Raw genomic sequence first — 9,109 nt, 5'->3', positions numbered from 1 at the left:
CTATGTATCGCAATAAGGCAACTTCAGGACAAACATCTATGAACTTTCTGCCAGCAGGAAACCTGCCCACGGTGAACACTCTCACCAGAACATGAGGTATTTCACAGGGAATGAGCAAGAAATTTAGTGTGGCTATCCCATCTGTAGTCAATGACTTTCCCAATCGTATGCAGTATGCACAGCACCTTGTTGGGAACAGTTTCAACTTGTGGAAAAGCAGGTAGGGCTCAGCACTGCTCCCTAGCTAGGCAAGAATACACACAGTCAGCAACTGCATACTAATTTATAGCTGTTTGCTGAGGAATTCTGTAAGTTGGTGCTGATAGTCAGTAGGGGGTTGAACAGTTCTGCATTATACATCCCCTAAGTAAAAGGAGTTTAATACTTGATATTTTATGCTATTTTAAATGTCCCTGGAAGTGAGCATCAGAAAAACATTGGAGGCTTTATTTTTGGTTCAAATTCACCAAAGACTACCAGTCAGCAAGTGTAATGTTTCCTGTCAGCCTTGCCTGGGGTACAGAATGCATATATCAACCAAGTTACAGAGAAGAACTATAGATGAACGTTGTATCAGATACAGTGAAGGTTCAAGACTTCCGGAAAGGATAAGGTGCAGACCTGAGCGACTGTCAGTCCATAATGTGCTTTCCAGGCAACGTGAGGACCTGAACTGTAGGCCCAGAACCCAAGTATCAATAATGATGATGATGATAATAAAAATAAAGCAGGAAAGTTGTGCACACCTGTAATCCCAGCACTGGGAAGGACGAGACAGGCCAATCCCGTGTAGGTGCTGGCCAGCAACCATTACCAAAGGGGTGAGCTTCAAATCCAATGAAAGATTCTCCCAGAAAAACTGACTAAAGACTGACACCTAAAGTTGATGACTGAGCTCCATACTTACATGCACACATGTGTGCAGACACAAACACACAAAAATGCAATGAGGTCCTGGAAATATTGAGCCTTCACTGTTCCTAAAGACAGCTATGTAATAAGGATATGGTGACCATGCTCCATGGTCCTTGGGGTATGCAGAAGAGCATGGATTCTGTGTGAGCAAATCAAACCAGAGAGCACTGCTACACTTTGGACATACCCTTGTTGAGAAGACTTTTCTGAGATATGAACTATAAGCCTAAAACTTTTTTCTTTCTCTCTGCAGAAGAAGGAAAAGGAGGAAGTGGCCTAGGATGTTGCCCTCTGATATTAAGAACTTTAAACAACTTTGTCTAGGGATTTCATCAAGGTAGACTCTGATCCAACTAGGCCAATGGTTGCTGATGCAGAAAATCCCTGGGAGGAGGTAGGCTTCACTACAACATGGTCATCCACTAAGGCTAAAGCTCCCTAAATAGAAAACACCCAAACAATCCACTGCTGGTACAAGATATAGAAGATGCATGTGAAGATGTAACTTGGGCCAGGGAAAGGATCATTTTAAAAGCTGTGGCTCCCAGCATATTGGCATCACCCTTCCAGGATGGACAAGTGTTATTCTAGATGACTCCTCCAGCGCATCAACACCAGCCTCTCTCTCACGCAATAGAGGACACCATGCTAACAAGCCCAGGGAAGTCACCACTGGGTTCTGACTTGGAAAAATCTCGTGTAGAGGTCCTCATGAAGTCAGCAATCCACACACTTCCAGACATCGGTGAGAATCATACAGTGAGCATTCTTTGGCTTTGAGCCTGTGCACTGGGCAGTTTTCACACTTGCAAAATCCAATGGAGGTTCAAGAGAAAAATGCTCAGTTCCATTCAGAAGGGAGAAATAAGCAAGAAGTACCAGTCCAGGGCAGCACTCTGTCCACGAGAACACCCAATGCTCTCGCAGTTGAGGTCTCAAGACTGCAGCTTTTCCAGGCTGCAGATGGACACTGATCAGCACGTAGTTTCTGGGTCTCAATAGATTGCCATACTCCTACACTGCCCCTTAGAGACTCTGTGAAGGGTTTCTCTTGAGACAGTCTCTGTGTTGGCCCTGAGGTTGACTGCAGCACCCTTTGAAATCTAAGTGAAGTTCCTCTGGGCCAACCGCTCTTAGAACTGGCTTAAGCATTGCCATGTCAGGCTTTCTTCAGGGAAGAAGCTCTGCAATTTTGGTAGTTTGGCTCAGCCTGTGTCTGAAAGGCACAGACCAGGGAAGCCACTTGTACGAGTCTCAGTCTGAGGCTAGAGACCTGATGACCCAGCCCAAGTCCACAACCCAGATTCTAGAGCCTAGTAGACCTGGAGTTCTGATGTCTAAGGACAGAAGGGTGTGTCTGTCCTGGCAGAGTCACAGAGAAAATCTCATTTTTTTTTTCTGTTCGTCCCATGCAGCTCCCGCTGGCTGTATGATGTCCACCCACGTTAAGAGTGGCCCTTGCCCTCAGAGCCCAGGCAACCACATACCAGTTTTCTTAGAAATTCCTCATGTTCACGTCTATAAATAATGTTCCATCCAGTCAGACTGACACTAAATTCCATGATCACGACATCCAGGAAGCTGTGGTCAGAGGTGGGAGAAGAGACTCTATGCCACATTGTGGTAGCATCAGGAAAGAGAGCATCATGGGAGAAATCCCAACAACTTAGCAGTTTTCTCATGTTCTCATTTTATAACTGGATGTTTTAAACTAGCAACTTAGGAATTGAAAGAATCATCATTCTGCCTAGGTAGAGGGTCCCACTCACATAAACATGGCACACCACTGTTCTGTATAGCCATGGCGTCAGTTAGATCACAGAGATAATAGGCTTGCTGGTCCTCTCTGAGCCACTTGGAAGTTCATCGTTGTCACTCTCCTTTCTAGAAATTCACACTAACCATGTATCAGTGGGAGCAGTGGGAGCGGAAATGGGTTTTCTCAGCTTTGTCACCTGGATAATAAATGGAACAGAACATTTAAAAACTCAATTCTATGGTACCTTGAAGTTCCTTTACAATGAAATAGAATAAAGACCAGCCAGGCCAGAGTTCAGATTAAATAGGGATCATACAAGCAATGGAATATTCTGGCACATGCTACAGCCCAAATGAAGCTTGCAGACATGATTAGTGATTAGTGACAAGGCCAGGCAAATTAGTGAAATGGGTGTACGTTACATGTTATTTGTATGAGACAGCTAGAACTGGCAAATTCATATAGAGACTGAAAGCAGTCCTGGGAGCTGTGAAGTGGGGCAAAGGAGAATAATATTAAATGGTCACAGACTTTCAGTTCAGGAGGATGAACTATGCTTAGGCACACCTAACAGATTATAGTCCCATTCATGCCTCTGCTGCATCTAGTCTGTGTTGAGTACATTCCTCTGGATGTGTGAATGTAAGTGTGTATGTGTGAACACTCAGGTAAAGGCCTAGAGTCACCCCTGAGAGTTCTTCTCGGGAGCCATCCAGCTTGCTTCTGGAGACAAATGTCTCTCAATGACCTGGAGCACAAGGAACAGTATAGTGTCCAATCAGCCGCAGATCTTCCTTCCTGTTTAAAGCCTTCTAGTTGCACTGACAAACACTGTCTGGGTAGCCCTTCTTTCCAATGGGTAATGGGGCTTCAACGCAAATGCTCAGGCTTGCATGATAAACTTACTCAAATAGCTCCCCAACCCTACTTTTGTTTTTCTCAAAGAGTCTATTGCCTTGAACCCATGTTCGTCCTGCCTCAGTCTCAGAAGCCCAACCTCCATTTGAGACAGCAAATATAAGCAAGCACGTAACAGGACAACTGTTAGATTACCTGTCAAAATTACCCACATCAGCCAAGGGTAGAAACCACTGAATTCTCAAAGAGCTACAACATCAAAAAAATGTTAACCGTAAGACAGCATCCTGGGGAGGAGGAGATAACTCGGTGCTTAAGAGCACCCACTCTGCAGGCATGATGACCTGAGTTCAGATCTCAGCACCCAGGGAACAACTCTAGTGGTCCGTGTGCACCTATGGCTACGCACTGAGCAAGGTAGAGACAGGAGGATTCTAAGCCTAGCAGAAAACAAAACAAAACAAAATCAAAACAATAGCTCTGTGATAGCTAATTCTTGGTTGTCACCTTGACTACCGCTGGAATTAACTAAAACCCAGGCAACTGAGTACACCTGTGAGGGATTTTTCTTAATTATCATTTTATGTAGAAAGATCCAACCTAAATTCAAATCTTTTGAGGTGGGAAGATCCACTTTAAATCTGAGCCACATCTTCTTCTGGTGGCAGCCTATCTAGAAGACATGGAAGAAAGAATATTTAGCTCTTTGCCTGCTTGCTCTTACTGGCAAGTTTATTTCTCCACTAGCATTAAAAGCCTATTTCTTTGGTATTGCAGTATGTACTGAAGACAACCAGCCTCATGGGCTGAACAACTACTGGATCTTCGGTGTTTTCCCTTGGTACATAGCCATTGGTGGACTAGCTGAACTACATACAGCCTGTAAGTCATTCTAATAAATTATTTATAGAGATGGATAGATAGATAGATAGATAGATAGATAGATAGATAGATAGATAGATAGAAGCAGAGAGAGGCAGGCAGGTGGGTAGACAGACAGACAGACATTCTATCAGTTCTGTTCCTCTAGAGAACTCTGACTAACTTTCAAGTTCAGGAAGGAGACCTGCCTAAGAGAAACAGGGAAAGAGTTATAAAGCAGGGCACACAATGACCTCTTCATACACACACACGCACAGGCACAGGCACATATGCAAAAATACAACTTTTATACAAATAAAAATTCTTTAAAAAGCACGTATCCCACTTACCTCTGCTTCACAGAAGTGCTCAGTGCATGACAGATCAACAACCAACTCAGGCTCTTCATTTTTTTTTCACATTTTTAAAGAAAAGATCCAAAGGAGAAAAACATTCTTCTGGAACATTTGTCATTTCAAGACTTTCTGTCAAAGAGTGAAGAGAGAACAAGCCTTCGTAAAGGTCAGCAGCATTTGTTGTTCTTGCAAAAGACCTTGGTTTCATCCCCAGCACCCATATGGTGGTTCCTGACCATCCATAGCTCCAGTTCCAGGGGACCTGAGGCTTTCTTCTCACTTTTGTGAGCACCAACCACACAGGCAAAGTATTTCATACAAAAGTGAAATGGATAAATCTAATGAATTAAAGGTCTTTTTAAAAGTCCTGTCTTAGTTTTCTATTGCTGAGATGAAATACCGTGATGGAGGCGACTTAGTAAAGAACCATTCTGTCTGGGGCTCACGTTGTTCCATGTATAGTATGGCAGCAGGCATGGCGTTGGTGCGGTAGCCAAGAACTTATATGTGATTCCTAAGAAGCAGCGAGAGACAACTACCTGGAAATGGTATGGGCTTTAGAAACCTCAACCAACACTGGCACAGCTCCTCCAACAAGATCACACTTCCTAGTCCTTTTCAAACTGTTCTACCAACATTTCAACTGTCTGAGCCCACAGGAGGCATTATTCAATCCATCACACTATGCTTTTATTCCTGCCTCATGTGATGGACACACAATGACACAAACTCACAGTACAGTTTTGACTCTCCCAGAAGCTCCACTACAGTCTCTCTTCCAGAGCTGGGAAGAAAGAAAACTCACTTTCCAAAAGGTGTGTCGTAGGAGGGTGGGGGACACTGTATGTATCATACATGGGCATATGTGGATACACAGTCATCCACATGTGTGCAGAGGGCAAACAGGATGCCCGGTGTCTTCCTCTGCTGCTATACATCTATGGGCTTGAGATAGTTTCCCCCTGAAAGAGAAGCTCATCATTTTGGCTAGGCTGGCTGGTCAGAAAGATCTCAGAATCTACCTGTCTACTCCATCAACCTCTATACTAGGGTTACAGAAACATTTAGCCATGCCTGGCTATTTACAAAGGTGCTGGCTATTCAAACTGAGGTCATTATGCTAACATAGCAAGTATTCTCAGCCCTGTCCTATCTCCCAGACTTAATTTGGGATTTTTGAGGCAAGTCTAACCCTGTAGTTCGGATTGGCCTGGAACTTACTAGGCAGACCAGGTTGGATTTCAAACTGTGATACTCTGCCTTCGAAGTGCTGGAATTACAAAGAGTATCCCATCTCCAGCCTTGGTAAATTTACACACACACACACACACACACACACACACACACACACACACATTGTACTTACCTGCTTCTTTGTGGCCATAACCTGAATAAGTATAAGAATAATAAGTTTTAACAACATTAAAAACAGAGATAGAAAATAAATTCCTACTTATCTATATCTTAGCACCTAATTCCATTTCACAAATGTTCGTGTTTATAATTTTCATTGAATTTCCAGGAGTAACCACCTTCTGACACAGAGGAATGAACTAGTTATGTTCTACTCCGGTGAAGCCAACACACTGACACATTGAAACACAGTATCAAAAATGTTGTTTGTTCATTATATTAGAGGACTACACTGATTTTTTTCCCCTAAAATTACATGAAGGTAGATCCTACTGGTCTGAGAGACGCAGTCCTGGTTAGTAACATAATATCACACAGCCACTTTACTCTCAGAAGGCTAAATGGAGTGCAACCTAATTGAATACTGGTATTCTACCAGAGGACATTTACATTTCTGAAAGAATCCTGAATTAACTTCCACTTACCTTTCACAAAGGAACTTTGAAAACAGCAAAATGAGCCCCAGGTATCTGCTGTCCTCTGGAGATAGTCTTTCCATCTGTTACAGAGGACTGTTGTTGGCCAAATCCCTTGTTACCCTTGTCCTCTTCAGGGAATGAAGGTGTCTTTATGATCTGAGCCAAGCCCAAAAGCACATCTCTTCTTTGCCCCTTTCCACTCTACCCTCTAACAACACCTCTACTTTCCTTCTTCCTTTTTCCCCATCTTGAAAATACAAGGCAACAAAACAGTGTAGCGATCTCCAAAAATAAGCAATACCCCAAACCAGGGATGGCCAGAACTTCTGTATGCCTGATTAAAACTCAGCCTGAAATGAAATACAAAGGTGACATGAAGAACACAAGGAGCAGGACAGAGATGATGGCAGAGGGAGAAAGAACGGGAGGGTGGCTACAAGACATGGGACTGGGGACAGAGGAAAGACACGTAGTATTTTCTCACATGTGGAACCTTAATATACACACACACATATATACAGAGCAGGTTGAAAATTGGTGGATGGAAATCAGTGGGAGGTGCAAGGACACAAAGAAGAATAGTGGGGGAGTATACGTGAGCTAAGCATGCATGAAAATCATGTACATTAAAATATGAAATCTTGTGTTCTGCTTCCTAACTAAAATTATTAGTGGAAGCACTTTGGAGTATTGCACTCTGGCTGTAAGAGCCCAAGTCCTATCCTATTCACTCCACATTGTTTAATCTTCACACAGCTGACATTAATTCAATCACCAGAAATCTCCATGTTCTTCCAGGAATAGACAACCTGAACTTCACAGTCACCCTAGGGATCACCGTGGAGAGTAAGAGCTGAGTCCGTTTCTGTAGATAAATGATAGCTAAGCAGGGGTCGTTCTGTATACCAGCACAGGAAATAAGGATCGAGGGTCAAGACAGGTCTGTGAGAAGCCCAAGGGCCCAGACCTTTTTTTTTTTTTTTTTTTTTGGGGGGGGGGGGGAGTCGAGACAGGGTTTCTCTGTGTAGACCAGGCTGGCCTCGAACTCAGAAATCCGCCTGCCTCTGCCTCCAGAGTGCTGGGATTAAAGGCGTGTGCCACCACGCCCAGCAGACCATCAGAATCTTATGTTACAAGCCGGGTTTGCTTTTTTTTTTCCTCTTAAAGCCGTGTCACAGTTTCAACTGCATTTCAGTTTAACTACAAAGAAATAGATTGTAAGGAAAAGAGTAGATAAATGAACATCTGTAGGACTCATCTGCAGCTCGTCAGACAAGTTCTGCACCCGGACGCCGAAGAGGACAAATATTAAATATATTCAGGGAATAAAACAAGGTCTTACCAATGTATGAGAAGACGAAAGGACAGTCTGGGCATCCCTGGCTTCAAGTATTTCTTATTTGTGAAGATAAGCCTCGACGGCAGGGTGTATCCAATTCAGACTGATCCCTTATAAGGTCAGCGCCTAAACAACAAACAACCTTAGGACTGTGAAACCCTGGGTTCAAGGGGCGACTCAATACTGGCAGCCCCACCCACCCTGCGCCCTTCTGCGCTGCCCGAGCTCCACAGACTGAGACCTGCCTGGACAAACCTGAGACCCCAGAATGTGGGAAGGCAGCACAGGGGCCTCTGGGAGACAGAGGATAGAGAGGTCCCAGAGAATTATGGCTGCAGAGACAGAAGGAAAAGCCGAGGCCAGAACCATAACCCTGAGCTTTCTTCCTTCCAGAGTGAGGCACGTCCAGCGACCCATGTTCCCACTGTGACAACCACAGTAACGATGTTTCTGGCTCATATGGACGCTGAGATACCGCCCACCCAACGCGGAGCAGCCCTAACGGCAAGAACGGCAACCTCCTAGAACAAGAGTCCTCGAGACGCAGAATGCCAACCGACCAAGCTCAAATCTCGCGCCTCGCTATAGCGCGGGCTATAGCGCGTGCACAAACAGCCCACCGTGATGATATCACGGAGCCCACGAAATTGGAGATTGGTTAGCAAACCTTTGGTTCCATAGCACCATCTGTAGCTCAGGGACGGTAGTTCAAGCATGCTTGGTAGTGTGTCCATTGCTCAGATAGAGCTCTAATTACTCAATATGGAGAAGGTGGGTCTGCGGGGGGAGTGGAGGTGGGAGTTCAATTCTCCTTCCACCCCTACGCAGACACACCTGTTCTTTATGACATTCTCAGTCATCATCAATTTTATATATTGTCCATAAGTATTCTACACATGTGTACCCTTTATCTACCCCAAAGCAATATGTTACACATTCTATACATTTCTCCATATGTGTGTGTATTTTTCCATGTGTGTGTGTATATATATATATACATACATACATACATATACACATATTTATCCACTCTAGTTTTAAAAGCCACAGAACACTTTGCTAATTATAATCAACATACCTAAAGGTGCTATAGTTTAACCTGTCCAATATTGATACACCTATACCTAATTTAGAGGTTTCTATTTGCTTCGGTTGTGATTTTCATTTTCTGCTACAGAAAGTGCTGCGT

At 43.9% G+C, this 9,109-nt stretch overlaps 1 long non-coding RNA gene across 1 annotated transcript; it reads right to left on the bottom strand.

The window, feature by feature from the left end:
- Positions 1-6,115: 6,115 nt before the first annotated feature.
- On the bottom strand, positions 6,116-8,358 carry LOC110297051 (uncharacterized). The gene is made up of 3 exons (XR_002378241.3): positions 8,176-8,358; positions 7,924-8,046; positions 6,116-6,136 (listed from the first exon to the last, which is right to left on the bottom strand). It is a non-coding gene; the product is annotated as an uncharacterized LOC110297051 (long non-coding RNA).
- Between the last annotated feature and the right edge of the window lie 751 nt (positions 8,359-9,109).

This window comes from Mus caroli, unplaced genomic scaffold, assembly GCF_978045245.1.
Source record: "Mus caroli unplaced genomic scaffold, Mus_caroli_1 scaffold_7, whole genome shotgun sequence".
Classification (NCBI taxonomy): domain Eukaryota; kingdom Metazoa; phylum Chordata; class Mammalia; order Rodentia; family Muridae; genus Mus; species Mus caroli.
This window is presented reverse-complemented; position numbering and strand designations above follow the sequence as displayed.